The sequence below is a fragment of the Vidua chalybeata genome, chromosome 6 (assembly GCF_026979565.1).
Source record: "Vidua chalybeata isolate OUT-0048 chromosome 6, bVidCha1 merged haplotype, whole genome shotgun sequence".
In the NCBI taxonomy this organism is placed as follows: Eukaryota; Metazoa; Chordata; class Aves; order Passeriformes; family Viduidae; genus Vidua; species Vidua chalybeata.
In genome coordinates this window covers 19,999,590-20,016,809 of record NC_071535.1, presented here as the reverse complement: position 1 = coordinate 20,016,809, position 17,220 = coordinate 19,999,590, and the positions used below count along the sequence as shown (strand labels likewise).

Here is a 17,220-nt window from a genome sequence, read left to right as displayed (position 1 = left end):
AGCTGCCGTTCGTGCTGCGCGCCGCACGTCCCAACCTCGGGAACACGGCCAGCCCTCCCCATATTAGCTGGACAGGTTTCCACGACTAATACTTGCCAGACTGAAGTCTGTGCAAAGACAAGCTGCCACCAGGGTCCGGGAGTCCTGGGAAGTGTTCTTTCTTCTGCCCTCCTGGCTGCGAAAGTTTGCACTTCCTGTCCCACGCAGGACACACTGTCTGGTCCCCCGTGGGCAACGGAGACTTCACTGACGTACTTTGGAGAGCCCCAGCTCTCGGTTTCCGTCCAGCACGGAACTGTGATCCGGCGCGGACCGCTGCCCGCTCTGGCTTGGCGGCGGTGCTCCCCCCTTGGTGGCGGCGCGGCCCCTGGCCGGCGGCAGCGGCTCCCGACGCTGTTCCTGGAGCTCCGCGGTGAACCTCTGTCCACGCGATCAGCTCAGTGCTGGCCTCGGCACCACGTTCAGGCGCCAATTGCGGAGTGGGTTTTTGCTCTCCCCGGCTGCACGCGGCTCTTGGGAGCCCGGCTGTGGCGTAGCTTCCACGTGCTGCCGGGGTTTGCTGCCGCGGGTTCCCGGACACGGCTCCGTGTCTCAGGCGCATGGGCTGGCCAGCCTCTGTTACCGTGCGCTAGGGGTCCGGCAAAGAGGTAAGGAATTTGTCCATTTACTCCGTGCTTGGCAGGAACGGTTTATTGGTCACGTGGCGCGGTTCGATGGAAAGACGCGACCGCTCCCGGCACTCGCATGGGAGAAAATGGTGCCTGGCTGCCGGCAGGATAGGGTTTTATGGAGGGGTGGGACGAGAGGATCCACGGCCTGCTGCCCAATAGGGTCGGCTGCCGCGGCGGTGACGCCAGCAACAGCGACCAACCAGAGAACCCCGCAGGGGCAGGCACCAAGCCAGAGCGGGCTGAGCGGGATCGTGTGGCTTGGGGTGGCCAGCACGGGGTTTCCCGGGGCCGGACGGCAGGGTGGTTACAGGAGCGGCACAGGGGTAAGAATCCGGCAGTGGGCAGCGTGGGGCCAAAAACCGCGGGGGGGAACAACACGGGGGAAACGCGGGATTACAGAACTTGACTTATTTTAACATAAATTAAAAACTCTAATCTAAACCCAAACTCCGGGATGCAACAGGCTTCTATCTTTACTCCTCCAGTTCTCTCCTCCAGCAAGCTGGTGGGGAGAGTGGGCCCCTACGTGGCACTTTGTTTCTGGTTGGGGTTAAAACATTGCCTGCCTTCATTATGTGTGCTTAAGGGCTGCAGGGGCACATCTGCTCATCAATGGCACAAAATAGGCTGCACAGTAAGAACCTGTCAATCATGGTCTTCCCCAGTGTCTGCAGAGAAAGTCCTGCTGCATTGTCTAGACCACCTTCTCTTTTCCTTCTCCCCTGCCCTGGCCTTTGCAGAACTGTTTCTCACATGTATTCCCAAAGACATTGTTCCCGAGTCACTATCACCTTTGTGAATGGGTTCAGCCTTGGCCAGTGGTGAGTCCTTCTTGGACCTGGCTGGCACTACCCTGGCCGACATAGGGCAACTGGTGGCATCTTCTCCCAGATGCTCTCCTCACTGTCTCCTTGCTCTGGAGCCCTCACCAACCCAACCCCAGTATAGGCACAGAGAACCAGGAGGCGAGGGGAAGCACAGCAGCACTGAGAAGAATGTTGCAGGGTCAGGGGTCTCTCTGCAGAGAGATCTGTGAAGGGTAATGTGACAACCCTGCCAGGAGTGGGGGATGGCCAGGGTGAGAGTCAGGAGTTGGGTGGGCAGAGCAACTTGCACTGCTTTGTCTGGCCTTTACCCTTGAAGCCCCAGCAGTGCCACAGGAGAGGGCATGTGGCACTAAGTGTTCTTCTCTCTGTGAGCTCTGCTCAGCGCCTAGGGACCCTGCGAAAAGAGGGACCCAAAAAATGGAACCCACATGGGAACAGTGGCAGGAACAGAGGTTATCTGTGTGTCCTCAGTCATGTGCACTCCCCACAGGCCCTGGGCGGCAGACACAGTCACACCTCATCCCAACCAAAGACAACCCTGGACTTGCACATGCCACACATAAGCACCCTCAAACATACAGACCACACACAGGAACATCATGCCTGCACACACACAGCTGTCAGGCATGGAGATGGACACACTGACCTGCGGGCCACCCACACCCCTGGGACACAGGCGGACACCGAATGATCTACAGCTGGTGGACAGTGCACCAGACACACGCAGTCATCGTGCGAGGTTGCTATGATTTATTGCTGCAGCCAGGCCCGTGTGGTGGCTGGTCTTCTCAGGGGCTCTGGCTCTAAAGCTCAAAGTTGTCTACGGGCTCAGTGATCTCTCCCACGTCATCCAGCTCATCCTCTGGCTCCTCTTCTTCATGACGTACGCGTCTCTTGAGGGGCCGGCGCTGGATGATTGGGGAGCCACGGGCTGTGGCCCTTGGCCGTGTGCCGCGGCGGCGAGAGCGGCCGTGGCCGGTGCGCCGTGTCTTCCGCAAGGGATGCCGGCTCCGGCTCCTGCTCCTGCGCCCTCTGCCCCGCCGACGGTAACCAGCCATGGTGGTGCTCGCTGAGTGCTGTGAGCGGCTGCCCTGCTTTTATAGGGCTGCCAGGCTGGAGCCCTTTGTGATGCAAGCGCTTTACAGAGCCAGCATCACCAGTGGTGTCACAATGGCTGCGTGGTGACAGTGTTGCCAGCTTTTCTTGCATGTGTGGCTTTTGATTTCCCTAGTAACTGGCTTTTATCTTGAGCCACAAGTTTTCCCATCTTTACTCCTCCATTTCTCTCCTCCAGCAAGCTGGTGGGGAGAGTGAGCCCCTGCGTGGCACTTTGTTTCTGGTTGGGGTTAAAGCATTACTTGCCTTCATTGTGGATGCTTAAGGGCTGCAGGGACGCATCTGCTCACCAGTGGCACAAAATGGAGGGTGAGAGCCTGCTAAACCATTGTTTTCCTCAGTGTCTGCAGAGGGACTCCTGCTGCATTGTCTGGAGCACCTTCTCTTTTCCTTCTCCACTGCCCTGGCCACTGCAGGACCATTTCTCACATGTACTCTTAAAGTTATCCAGTGCTGCTCTGGCCTTTAGCACTACAGCCACGTACTGGCAATTTAATCTTCTGCCCAATTTTATACTTTTATATCATTTTATTTGAACAAAAAACTGATATGGTCTTGGTAGGAGAAGTTTAAAAGACTCTAATAGTCCTTAAATGATGCTCAATAAATAAATACAAACTGGTCACTTGCACTGTTTCCTAATGGAAATTGCTTGGTGAAAGTGAAATATCCTGGTATGCTTTAAATTCCATAGCATGGTGGCTTATAATCAACTGCTAGCCATGCTTTTAAGTGTCAATTGAAACACAGCTTCAGCTCGAGCTTATTATCATTTATAGGGGAAAAATTCTGTGGAAGACCTCAAGGAAGCTTCTGAAAACTCTGTTCAAGATATTTGGAATTTGCTTGAGGAATATGTGAGGAAATCCCTCTGACAACTGAATGTCTACTTTTCATCCTGGTGTTATTTATTATTTCTTCTTCTCTTAGACACCAGTGGCACAAAGTTATAGTGATAGTACTGTAAAACACTCCAGCTATAGTGCCTTCCCTGGTGTTATGTGTAACTTTGGCTTCATGGTTCAAGAGCAAACTTGGCTGCTGCATTCCAAGATATGCCACCAACTCCCCATATGTGTGGTTAAAATAGTTTCATTTCTTTTGGCTTTATTTTAGTTTTTCTCAGCTGTAGGCAATGACTGACATAATGAAAATGCTATGAATTAGCTCTTATGGGTATTTATGAGATTGAGATCTCTCTTGACTATATTTGAAGGATCTTGGGAATCTGGAGAGGTCCCAGTTGACTAACATTGTCATTAGCTAACATTGTCACAGTTTTCAAAAAGGTCTAGAAGGATGACCCTGGACACTACAGGCATGTTAGTCCCACTTCAGTGACTGGTAAGGTTATGGAGAAGACTATTCTGGGAGTAATTGAAAAATATCTGAAGGACAACAGAGTCATCAGTCACAACCAGCATGGTTTTGTAAAGGGTAAAATCTACCTATCAGGACTTTCATTTTCGTTTTATGGCAGGCTAACCCACCTAGTTGATCAATGGAAGCCAGTTGATGCTATAATTTTGGGTTTTGGTAAAGCTTTTGATACTGTCTGTCACAGGATCCTTCTGCATCCAGCGCATAGCTGGATAAACACATCATATGATGTGTGAGCAGCTGGATCATAGGTTGGGCACAAAGGGTTACAGTGAATGGGATGATATCAGACTGGTGACCTGTCACTAGTGGGGTTCCACAGGGCTCCATCCTCTGTCCTGTGCTCTTCAACATCTTCATAAATGTCTTGGACTCAAGACTCGAAGGGATGCTAAGCAGGCTCGTAGACGATACAAAACTGGGAGGAGCTGTTGACTCTTTTGAAGGCAGGGAGGCCCTGCCAAGAGACCTCAACAAATTAGAGGGCTGGGCAATCACTAAAACTGTATGAATCATCAAAAGAATGATTCAAAGAGTTCTCTTATTAGGAAAACTTATTTATTTTAATTCTTACCTTATCCTTACTTCACAATGTTGTTGAACAATCAGCTAATTCTTGGTGTACTTACTGAAAATTTTTCAATTCTCTTTCTAAAGAATTGGGCTATGATGTTTTCAGTAGGTGTATATAAATTTATCTTCTTTCAAATAGAGTAAGAACAGAAATACTGACCAGAAAACACTTCTGGTTTGGTCAGAAATGGTAGTTTCTTAATGCTTGGAAACTGGTCTCAATCCCAATCAGTCAGAAAATAGCTGCAAGTGAAAGCATCCAATGTTTTTTTTTTTTCATGGTTTATGTGAGAGTAGTCATTGATTTGTATTTTTTTAAACAATATCTTGTAACATTAGAAAAGCTTCCTGTATTACTGTAAATGAGCAGTATAGTTTCTCCTTTATGTTTCAATAAGATTGAAAGTTTTAGTTTAGTTAGTGGTCCAAAAGGCTTTTGCTCCAAGAGCAGTAAGTGATATCAACAAGTATGTGATTGTCCCAGTAGCCTTTGGTGATTGTACCACCTAGTGTCGATGTAGACTCAGTGGGCATATACCCTGTAGTAGAAAATGTTGTTTTAATTTGCAGGCCAACTAGTGTTCTGAGCAGAGGAACAGGGTCCAAATGGCCTGTGGGAACTAAACTTTTCTCACAGAGCTGTAAATTCTGTCAGCTGGGAAGAGGAACAGAGAGAATTCTGGTTCCTCATTATTGAAGATAGCTCTCATTTTGCCAAAGTCAGCATACAAAACCAGACCTGTGCCTAATGTTAGCTCATTTAGCTTTTATATATTTCATATATTTGCTACATAAATCCTTTCATTATTTGTATTGGTTTTACTTGAATGCTTTCACTGGGGAGTCTGTGAATCCCATTCAGGACTAAGGCAGGGTATAGAAAGGCTCCCAATCAATTTAATAGGATCAGAATGTAAAAAGACATATAATAATTTTTAAAGTATATTCGATGTACTAGTAAATACCTACTGTGTGCTTAGTCCATGCCCTCATCATTCAGTTTGGTCTGCAGTTAATATCCTGAAGGAGGTGAGAAATTCTTTATCTAAACTTTAGTACTGTAATCTTAAAGAAAGTGCTTCACAATGCTACTTCTAATATTAATTTAATCTATTATACTTGTAACTAATATCCAGTATAACTCAAATGGGTGATGTTACAAGCTTATGAAATATTACTTAGTTTATAAAGTATGTCAGATATCAACAAAATTGTTTTGCAAGAACCTTAGTCTCAGCTTCTATACAGAAACATAAAAGAGTGAACAGAGAATGGAGGTATTATACTGACAGTGCATAAGAACAGCCCCGCTGGCTCAGATCAAAGGATTATTTGTGTCAGCAGTCTGATTTAACACAATTCATCAGCACTGTTCTAGAAAGAAAGCATAAAGACAAACAAAATAAACTTCCCCAAAATATTGTCCCAGGTACTGAACCTTTCAGTGGATTCATCTTGTATAAATCTGTCATATATATTTTCTGAAGCTACAGACATTGATTTTATATTTTAGTTTGTTTTTTTGTGGGCTTACAGAGGAGCATTGAGGACTTAGTTAGAATTTAGGTATCAGGCAGACAAAATGGTGGATGGAGAAGAGAGTGAAAATGAGGAACGGAATTCTTCGCACTGAATTTTGGAGTTTGATGTAGGAGACAAAGTAGAAGAGAGCACAGCCTGGATTCAGAGGCAGTGCCCCAGGGGAACTTCTGAGGGGCTGAGGGGGGCTATCCAGTAGGAAGTGAGCAGGGTGGTTTCAAAGCTTGAAATTACAGGAAAAACCTGAAGTATCTCGGTTCTGTATCCTCAACTGTACCGTATCTTGTTAATAGTCTGGCAGATGACAATTTAAAGCAAAAAAACTCCAATTTTTTTTTCAAGCATCTTCTTTATGATCTTTCTGAAATGCCTCAAAAATCTGTTTGTAAAATCTAGTACTTTTGTATCAACTGAGCCAGTGCTTTAAATTTGGCCGGGTCTGGAACATGCTTTTCTAAACTCATCATTAATTGCTGTTGGAAATCAATAAATTGTGGTTGCCATCTCTTTCAGTCAGAGACTGCTTTCTGGATTACAGTGATTGTTGTTGGATTCTTATGGTCCTGCCTTAAACAACATGCAACAAACAACAGCAGAAAACTCACTTTCAAAAATGGGTCATATTGACTGTGGTGGAGTAGAGCACAGTTCAAAAATAAAGATTCTGTTTTTGTATAAATATCCTTGATTTTAAAAAAGGGAAGAAGAACACCTGAACAGAAAATTAAATGTAAAAATAATAGGTTATGTAAAACATTTTTTTAATAGAGGAAATGTATTTTATGAGACCCTGAGGCACTTCCAGCTTGTCAAATTGTTGTTAACCAGAAGGGCCTGTTCATTTTCATATTCCGAGCAAAAGACCTGTGCATTATATTTTTATTTTTATACAAAACAACCTAGAGAGGTGAAAATTTGCTGTCTTCCTTTTAGAGACCAGTGGTTGTTTTCTGTTTAGGCCACACTAGAGATTGAGAATAAAAAGAAAAGGCATTTTTAATAGTGCTGAGTTTACTATTTTAATTAATTCTTCTGTATCTTGCTTTCCTGACATGTTTACTTTACAAATGCTTTAGCTCATGGCCATAACTTATTTTGAATGGCAAAGTATATAATTAACATGAAGGTGAAAGACAATTATGTTTGTGAATACTGCTCTATGCCCTCCAGAAAGCACTTATGTAGCCAATTTAGGTCACACATGGTTCAGTCTCTCAGAAATCTTACTTAATAAAGCCCCAAGGTACTCTCTTTTACTGAGCAATTAAAAGAAAGTGAGTTCTTTGTGTTAATGTTGGGAAAAGATAATTTTTGGAAAAGGGGGAAGAACCATGTGAAACATACAAAAAAAAGTTCTGCAGGACTCTGAAAATGCAATTTAAATGGGCACTTTAGGTAGAGAATAATATAGGCCAAAATGCTACAATGAAAATGCTTATATATAAAGTGCAGTGGTTTATGTTTGAGGTCTACCATCACCTTCTATCTGTTTTTTTCCTGGTTATTTGAGTAGATGTTTCCCAAGAGCCCTCCCTATGAAGACATGCGGAAGATTTGGCATATCTATTGCAGCATGAAACCCCGTGGAAATCTTTGTTTGTGCAGGCACATAATGAGAATTTGAGAGTAATTGGTAAGCATTAGACTTTGATTTGCAGTCATCATTTTGAAAAATTCAGCCCTTGAAAAACAGGGTCTTATTCATGCTAGTAGTTACTTACTACAATTAGATTCTTGGCAGTGTAGACAGAAACAAGCTATGAAAACAGTGTACAATAACACTATGTAATGACCATGTGTTATTGTGTGGTACTGGGAGAGTTGCTATCAACTTGATATAGCTGGATTTCAGCTTGGATTTCTGAAGCTGGCTAGACTATGGGCTTTTATGTGAAACATCTTTATGGTGCTTCTGCCAATACATGACTTTGTGTCATTAGACACTGATTTCACTGGACCAAGAGAATTCCCTCCAGTATCCTTGTTAGTCAGAAAATCAATCATATTAGTCTCATAATCAGACATAATTGAGTTATTACTCCATTTTTTAAATTCTCGCAGTACAGAACAGTGCTATTACCAAATCATGATACAGTGATGATTGAAATTTAATAGTTACTTTTGTAGTCAGCACTTAGGAAGAGAGAAACAAAGAGCTGCTGTAGTTGTGTGATCAATTGTATTTTCGCTGTTTATTTTGCCATCTGTTCTTGTGATAGCTTGATTTGCAAAGATGACCATATTTTGCAGCTATCTGGTGGTTTAAAGGTCTACAGTTATTCACGTGCTATACTGAGTTTAATTCAGTGAACCTGATGGATGGCACTTCTCCAGGCTGGGTAAAGGCAAAGCCATTGCAAGGCTGCTTAGTATCAGGAGGGACTGCACTTCACTGTGCAGTAGGGGTGTAGCTGTAAGCTGTTTTTTCTTTATTAAAAACATGAATCCACTGCCCTTGTAAAAGAAAGGACAGAGATAAATGCCCTTCTACTAGAAGGCATAGGAGAAGGGTTGGTCAGTGTGAGTGGTTCCCATTTGGTTTGTCATCGACAGGTTCTTTCTCCCCAGCTCTTCTCTGAACACAGCAGCAATGGAGGTTGGTTGGCGTTCAGCAGGAGCTGAGCATTAAACTCTGAAATCCTCTCACTCTCCAGCTGACTCTCTGTTGCTGACTTTCTCTTCTGAAAAGAGAAGGGGAGGCACAGCACTGGTCTTCCTTCCAGCATGGTAGGGGGTACTATAAGGGATTACTGTAACTGCTAGGACAGGCAGGCAGGTGTTATGGCTTTAAGCTGCATTTTTCCATGCAAAAGCTGTTCTGAAATTCAGAGATCAGACTGTTTCACAGCCTGTAGCATAAGAAAGGCAGGAAAATAAGGACCTATTCATTGAATGCCAAGTGGGTAGCTCTCAGTTCTTCTTTCAATGACATAATACTGCCTCTGAGGCTTTCTTCTGCAAGCGGCACAGAGGAGATCTCTAGATGTGATAATACTGGGTTAGAGGGTATGCATTAGTATAGTCTCCTTACACTGTTGAGAATTGGCTTGTTAGGGACCTTTTTTTTGCACTCAGAGGACACTAGGAACATGAAATTTGTCTTTCCTGGTACATAATGTCCCGTTTAACTTAAACTACTTAAATAGCTACCCGCACTCTTAACACCTTCCAAGCCTCATTTCCCCAGGTGTAGTTTATTTTTCTGCTGTTTGATCCTGTACCTCAGTACTGAGTGGCCCACTGATCTGCTTCCCCTGCACTTATGTCTCTGCTGCCTACATGCTCTCCCTTTTCCATATAGAAACATCATCTTTCCATTGTGAGCTCTCTCTTCATGGAAAATCCTTCTCCTAACTATTTTTGCGGTGCTGACAGGAAATGAATGAACAGTAATGAGGCAGTTAGATGGAGCTGACAGTTCAAATATTTAATTGTAAAGAATGCATATATTATAGAATTCAAATTGGATGGGCCAAATCCTTACCTGATATTGTACTTTTATATTAAGAGTGTAGCTCTCAATTGTGCCAGAGAAATATCTCTCTTAATGTGTACATGGTTTTTTTTAATGGTAGTTGATTTTTCTGGGGATTCTTGCTTTAGAGGGTGAAATACGTTATGGATGCTGTTTCAACATATGAGTGAATGTAAAGAAATCTTTTTGGCATTGAATCCAACAATTTCTGGAGAGGTGGTTGTATCATTGGAGTGCCCTGAGCCCCAAGAACAACTGGCAGCTGTCTCAGCTGGTGCCTGCAGGATATTCAGCAATATGGTGCTCCTGCGGCACTTTGCAGCACAGCAAGGGGATTGCACACTTCTCTCTGAAGATCACACCAGTAATTCATCATTCAAAAAATTTAAAAACAACAGAGTGTAATTATTGAAGAAGTATAATTGTCACTGTTCTAAATAACATACCCCTTATTTAGCCAGGCCATAAAAAATTGCCTATAAGAGCATATATTTTATTAAGTATTCTTTCTTGCTGCAGCAGCATGGCAGGCAACTCTGAGGTGAAACTGCAAAAACATCTTTGGTATCTTCTTGTACTGATATTCTATGTTTTCTGAGTAAGGCTTAAGTTATACCTGATCCGACCTTGGAATAACTTTCAAAAGTGGAGCTATTTTTTAGTTCTTCTTTTGACTTTTTTTGTGATTTTCACATCACTTTCTTTGTTTTCAATCACTTCCTCTGAACTACAGGATGGTGAATGAATAAATAGCAAAATATTTATGAGAACAGTAAGGCTGCCCAGCATCATTGTGAATTGATATCCTCTCACATATCTGATTTGAAAGCAGCTGAGGAGCCATAGCTCCTAATACAAGCTACTTGACAACAAGAGGAGTTCTAAGTGGTTATTATATGTCTATAATAAGCCCATGTTTTTGGTTTTTCTGGTGGTTGTTGTTTGTTTGGGTGGGTTTTTTTTTTTTTTTTTTTTTTTTTTTTTTTTTTTTGCAAAGGTCAGGGTATTTGTTAGTGAGAGAATACTTCTATAGATGGTTAAGGTAATTCCATACTTCTATCTGTATACTGTACTTTGAATCTGTGTCTGTAAAAGTTTTCATTCATCTGGTTTTGTTGTCAACATGTGAGGAAAAATCAAGACAATGTACAACTCAGGTAAATTTTCAATTTATTTGTAGAATAGATTGGTTTTTAGCTGTAAGTTGGACAAGGAACTACTTGTAGCCATGGAGACTCTTTGTACAACATAGAATTCTAGTTTAAATGTGGTCCAGGTCACCAGTGCTCATTGTTCAATTTTCAAACTACTAGAAGGCTGGAGAAGATATCACTGCTGTTGCCCTGGCTGACTGTCACGTGAGAGATAGGACAGAATAAACCACATGTTATGGACTGCTCTGTCATGCACAGAATTGATCCCATCTCACTGGAGAGAGAGAATAATTTAATCTCATCTCATCTCATCTCATCTCATCTCACTGGAGAGACAGCCTTGCGACTGGCTATATTTTACTTAACCAGTGGATGGAAATGTTTAGTCTCCAGCTGGAGCTGTCAACCAAGCTTGAAAGTGACTTTTAAAAATCTAAGCAAATTTATAGCTATCTGAGCTTTTAATTGTATTTGAAAACAATTATAAGTAGAAAGGTCATCTGCCTGCTTGGCTGTCACCAGTACCAGGCTGCAGATACAGTACAGCTAAATATCAGTATTTCTAGGAAATTGGATGTTCTCTGTGTCAAGGGTTTATTCTTGGAGAATAAAACCATTCTTGGAGCCAGTTCAAGACACTAGGCAGAACAGGTGCTGACCAAAGGACGTGAGTTTGTTTTGCCTATGTTGGATATGGCATCAACTGTACTGGCCTGAGAAATTAAGATTCTTACGCTTACTGAGCTTCGAGTTCTGCTGCTTCCCATAGCTATGGTGTGCCCTGGAGAGAGTTGTTGTGAGAGGTAAGGAGAGCCAAAATTTGTAGTAGAATGGGTTGCTGCCAGGCTGCACTTAACAGCTTGAATCTCTGGTACTTTAGTAAGGACTTATACTTTGTCAGGGAGGGCAGAGAACCAAGACTACAGCTGTGCTGGTTGAACACTGTGTAGCTGGAGACAACCTTAGCTTCACCTCTAAATGTTGCCAAGTGAAGCCATGGGAGAAGAAGGAGAACACTGCAGTTAGGCTGAATGTTACTGCTATAGGTCAGTGAAATAAAATCTCCATGTGTTCTCATTTGAGTAGCCTGTTAGCCACTTCTCTTTAAGGTTTTGCACCCAGGTGCTATGTGCTGTTATACAGCACTGCAGCATCTGGCTGAAGACAGCCTTGTGGTTGGTTCATTGATCAGTTTGAATAGTGTTTTTGAGATCATTAGCATATGTAAGTGAAATAAATGATGTAAAGGAAGCTGATATCCACATAAGGATTTACAGGCTACCAACTTGACTAGTTTTCTGTTCTACTCACATTTTAAGTACAACTACAGATAATCAATATTGAAAGAGATTATAAAAGGGCTAACATGGATGGAGAAGGCAGAAAAGTAGTTTATCTGTGAAAATTACCTAGATGTAAAATTTAGAAAGTTGATCCAAAACTATACCTTAATGTCTTCCACCCCTCAGTCTGCAGGGAAAGTGTTATGTCCCACAGCTCTGCATGGAAAATTTTGACAGAATCAAGGGCTGCTGCCATCATTCTGCCAATGCAGTAAGTGTGATGAGCCTCTCAGAAGACATCAGCATGTGAACTCTTGTGTGATGTAGAACCACCTCAAAGAACTCAAGTTTCACATTGTTCCTGTTGACATATCTGTGTTCAAGCAAATAGAAATATCCAAGAAGGATCTTTTTCAAGCAAATAGGAGATGCTGTGATTACTCAGGGTCCTACAGTCAGACATCCTATATTTATTTGCTATACATCTTCAAATTACAAATTTATGAGTACTTGAGATTCAAACATTTTCATATATTCAATATAGAAGCCAGGTATTAAAGAGCATATAGAAGAAAATAGCCCTTATTGTTCCCTGGAACAAAAAGATTGTTAGAAAATCCTACTGTAGGGAAATACCTTATTTTAAGCAAGTTCAAATCAGGATAAATATCCAAAGTCCAATTTGTTTTGATTTTTTTGATTCAGCTGAGTTTTCTGTGAAGTTTTTGCATTACGAGAGATTTATTTTCTTGCAATTTCAATTGAAGTCTGTGAGATGGGATGGAAGGTGTAATGTTACAGGCAAAAAAATACCACATGAAAGGCTAAGAGAACTGGAATTGTTCAGCCTGTAAAAAAAGATGTCTGGTGACATAATTGAAAACTTCCAGTGCCTGAAGGGAGTCTAGAAGAAAGATGAAGAGGTCCTGTTTACAAGAGCATGTAGTGACAGAGCAAGGTGGAATGGTTTCAAACTGAGCATAGGTTTAGATTAGATATTAGGAATAAATTCTTTACTGTGAGGATGGTGAGGCACTGGAACAAGTAACCCAAAGAAGAGATGGATGTCCCATCCTTGGAAGTGTTCAAGGCCAGATTGGATGGGGTTCTGAGCAACGTGGTCTAGTGAAAGATGTCCCTGCCCACAGTGGGGAGCTGGAACTAAGTGATGTTTAAGGTTCCTTGCAACTGAGTCAATTCTATAATTCTATAATAGATAATGCAATGCCTTAATACAATAGAAAATATTCCAAAACTATCCTGTTGTATATTCTTCATCCTTTTGTAGAATTTTTCTCAATTTAAAATAAGGTTGGCTAAGCCACTGAGGACTGTTTTGCTCTTTGTGTAGACACCATTAATAGTGTAAACACAATTTCCATGGAATTACAGAGTATTCCAAGTTGGAAGGGACCCACAAGGATCACCGAGTCCAGGTGCTAAGCGAATGACCCATACAGGGAGTGAACCCATGACCTGGGCATTATTTGCACCATGCTCTAATATGAGCATGCAGGCAGTGCTGTACAGAAAATTCACACGGAGTCTATAGTCCAGAGAAAGAAGAGAAGTTACCTTGGAGAGTAAGGTCCTATAGGATATGGAGACATCTAAAAGTTATTGTCAGAGCAGGTGGTATATCAGAAGTATGTAGGCAGTGGCTTTTACAACTTTGTCTTTTTTACTTCATTATTTATTTTCTACCAATAGGAAGCTGATATTTCTCCTTTTGCTTCATTTTTTCAGTAACTCTCATATGGTCTTACGATTTTATTTTTCATATTATCATAAGCTGTGAACTTATGAAGGGAACATGTGCTAATGCTATTTCTGAGAGTTACAAGTCAGAACTATTCAGATACATTTCAAGAAACCATGCCATTTTTCATGATGTCTTTAGACTAACTTAGTAGGCAAAAGCAACAAAATGAAATGGAGAAAGAGATCGAAGTTCATTTGCCATTGTATTTACCATCACCTACCCTTGAATACAAAATATTATTTCATTTATGATACTAATTTGCTCATTTTTATGACTGAAACAACAGCACTGTGGGATATTGGCATGACAAGTAGTAAGGAATCTAGCTGTACCTCCAAGCTAAAATTCAGTGGGTTTGAAACAACAGCAGAGAAGCAGTTAAGAATGCACCTTATTACTAAATATTTGTTACTCTTATGTACTTTGCATACAGTCTCATGAAAAAGAAAAGGCTTTTAGGCAATTTGTTATAGATGAGAGCTTTCACAGAGCAGAGCTTTCACTGGCAGACGTGTGGAATGGCCTTCTGGCCTGATGATAGGTAGCATTTTCCTCTACCTTTTGCAGAACCTGCCTAACTTTGCCTCTACAAAGTGTTGACTTGTTTCTGATGTGCGATCTGACTCATGTCAGGAAGCAGGAAAGTGTAATTTATTTTAAAGATGTAAATATTTTATGTTTCATTGTTGCATTATAAAGGCTATTTGAAGTTTCCACTGATCAAAATAAGCCTCTGAGAGTCACTTTTGCCATCACAATCACAGCTCTTCCTCAAATATAGGCTGTGAGAAGCTGACAGAGCTGAAGATGAATCTGGGTCAAGAATGGTCTTGAAAGGATTTTTTTCTCAGCTCAGTACTCCTGCAGCTGTAGGAATGATACTTGATCCCTCCTCCTTGATCTCCTAAGTTATACCAGGAGAACAGAACAGGTCAGAACTGAAGTGGAAAAAACCAACCAAGATGACTTTCAGCTCACCAGTTTTACTGTGTCAGAATAAAAATAAATCAGGAAACATTATTTTCAATTTTAACATGGAAAATTCAAAATGCACTTGGCTGTGTCTCTGGTATGGGCTTTTCTGTGAATGCTGTTTGGCATAAAGTAAAAACTGCTAAGAATGACTCAAATTCATTTCTTCAACCTGAAGAAATATTCCACCTGTGTGACAGACTGCTGGCTTCCTCCTGTGTGTGGAACATTAACATTATATCACATCAAGAGTTAGGAGGGGAATTGGACAAAGTAATTTTTCATCTAATCTCTGTTACTAATTTTTTTCTTGTCTATTTCAAATATGCATAAAAAAATCAGAAAAGCAAAGAATGAGAACCCTCAGTAGGCACAAGCAGGTGTGTGAAGTGTCAGCCCTATTGCCCAGCTCAGAACTGCTGATCCATAGGTAAAGCTCCCATGATATTTGTTAAGCCCAATGATTTGCTTCAAGCTTTCAGCTTTAGACGTTGGCATGACAATATATGGCATTTCCTGAAGTTTCTTAGCTTTGGAATAGATAGTAATAAATAAATAAATGTGTACCATGTGTATAGGTGTGAGGAAAAAATAAAGGATACAGTTGTGCTTGCTTTCTGCCAAATTTTTCCAAAAAAGTTCTACCCTCTGCTGGTTTTGGCTGGGGTAGAATTAATTATCTTCACAGTGGCTGGTATGTTTTGTATTATTCCAAATGCAGGGTTGATAATAGAGAGATGTTTTTGTTATTGCTGAGCAGAGCTTACACAGAGCTAAGACCTTTTCTGCTTTCTGTACTGCTCAGCTGGTGAGGAAGTTGGGGATGCAGGGGATATTGGGAGGAGATACAGCCAGGACAGGTGATCCAAACTGACCAAAGGGATATTCCAGACCGTGTGACATCGTGCTCAGTATAGAAAGTGGGGGGAAGCAGGAGAAGGGGAGGGATGTTTGGAGTGATGTTGTATGTCTTCCCAAGTCATTGGGATGGCCCCTGCTCTCCTGGAGACTGCTGAACACCTGCCTGCCATGGGAAGCAGTGGATCTATTCCTTGTATTGTTTGGCTTGTGGGCCTGACATTTGCTTTTCAGTATTAAATTGTTTTTATCTCAACCCATGAGTTCTCCAGCTTTTGCCCTTCTGATTCTGTCCCCAGTCACTCTGGAGAGGGACTGAGTGAGCAGCTTCTTGGCTGTGGGTAAACCATGAGATCTTCCCTTCACAATCATCTAGTAATTCTGGCAACTCATGAAGTTTAATGTTTGTGGTAAACCAGCTTAACTTGCCATAGATTTTGCCAACACTAAAAAACATCTTTGTCCAACCCAGGGTTCATAAAGATAAAAATGAGAGAATGTCATCTTGCACACGAAGTGTTTCTTCAGCAGAAGGTTATTTTCTGTGAGGTTGAGAACCCCTAGGTAACTAAATGTTAACAAGAGAGTGTACAGCATGCAGTATATGGGAGTAAACACATAGTACAAAGTCAGCCTTCTCAGGCTACGGCCTAGTGGTGTCCCTGCAAAGACTGCAAGAGTTAAAACAGCTAATGATAGCAGCATCTCCTTCTTATCATAAAAAGAAACAAACCAAGGAATAAAAATTTAGGGGAAAAAATTAATTGCAAATACTATATAAAAACAATTTTTATTATTACTGAAAGTACCTTTAACCTAACCAAAATGTCTTCCATATCAAATAACAAAGTTGGTCCAGTAACTGTTACTCTCATGTTTTTTAGACACTGCATGGTATCCCTAGATACAACAGGCTGCAAATTTACAACCATGAAAAAGCAGAGCAGTGAAACAGAATGCGGATTATAAATCTCATTTATTTTTCATTCTTTATGCTGGATTTTTTTTTTTTTTGCGTGTGTGTGACTCCATTTGCCTCTCTGGCAGTAAAATGAAAATTGTCAACTTAATGGCTGACACTTGTTTTTGCTTAAGATTTCTCTGTCTTGTACATGAGTAATACTGAGTTTGTAATGCTGTAGAGAAAATTTTTGATGCAGATAAATTGATGCCCTTCAGGGAAAGTTTTAGTGGTCTTTAGCAGTGAGCTATTACTCATGCTTGGTAATCACAGGTGCACTTTAAGGTTTATAGAACTGCATTTTGATTTTGTAAAGCTTAGGCTTTTTACTAGCATACCCTTTTCATTTTTTATTTAAAGAAAATTGGTGCTTCTCCCACACTCTTGTGCTATAGAAAACTTAGCAGTATAAATGCTCTCTGCTTCTGCATCTGACTGGATGAATCTGCTGTGCCTCAAGTGCAAACCCTCCCTTATGGGCTTAGAGAAAAGAGGCATTTGGTGTCTTTGTTATTCAAATAAAGGGAAGAAACAATTGTTTTGTGTTGCCAAAACTCAAGGTACTACAGGGATTTGCATTTTTAAATTTAAGTGTGTTTTGATGACTCTAGTCCCTAAATTCCTCTCCTTAAAAATATAGTCAACATAA

The 17,220-nt window shown here is 41.6% G+C and overlaps 1 long non-coding RNA gene across 2 annotated transcripts; it reads left to right on the top strand.

Annotated features, from left to right (window-relative positions):
- The first annotated feature begins 2,738 nt into the window (after positions 1-2,738).
- On the top strand, positions 2,739-16,554 carry LOC128790149 (uncharacterized). Of its 2 annotated transcripts, none has more exons than XR_008431642.1 (3): positions 2,739-2,923; positions 7,620-7,739; positions 16,495-16,554. It is a non-coding gene; the product is annotated as an uncharacterized LOC128790149 (long non-coding RNA). The 2 variants fall into 2 exon arrangements; XR_008431643.1 differs by lacking the exon at positions 16,495-16,554 and adding an exon at positions 12,205-12,340.
- The last annotated feature ends 666 nt before the right edge of the window (positions 16,555-17,220 follow it).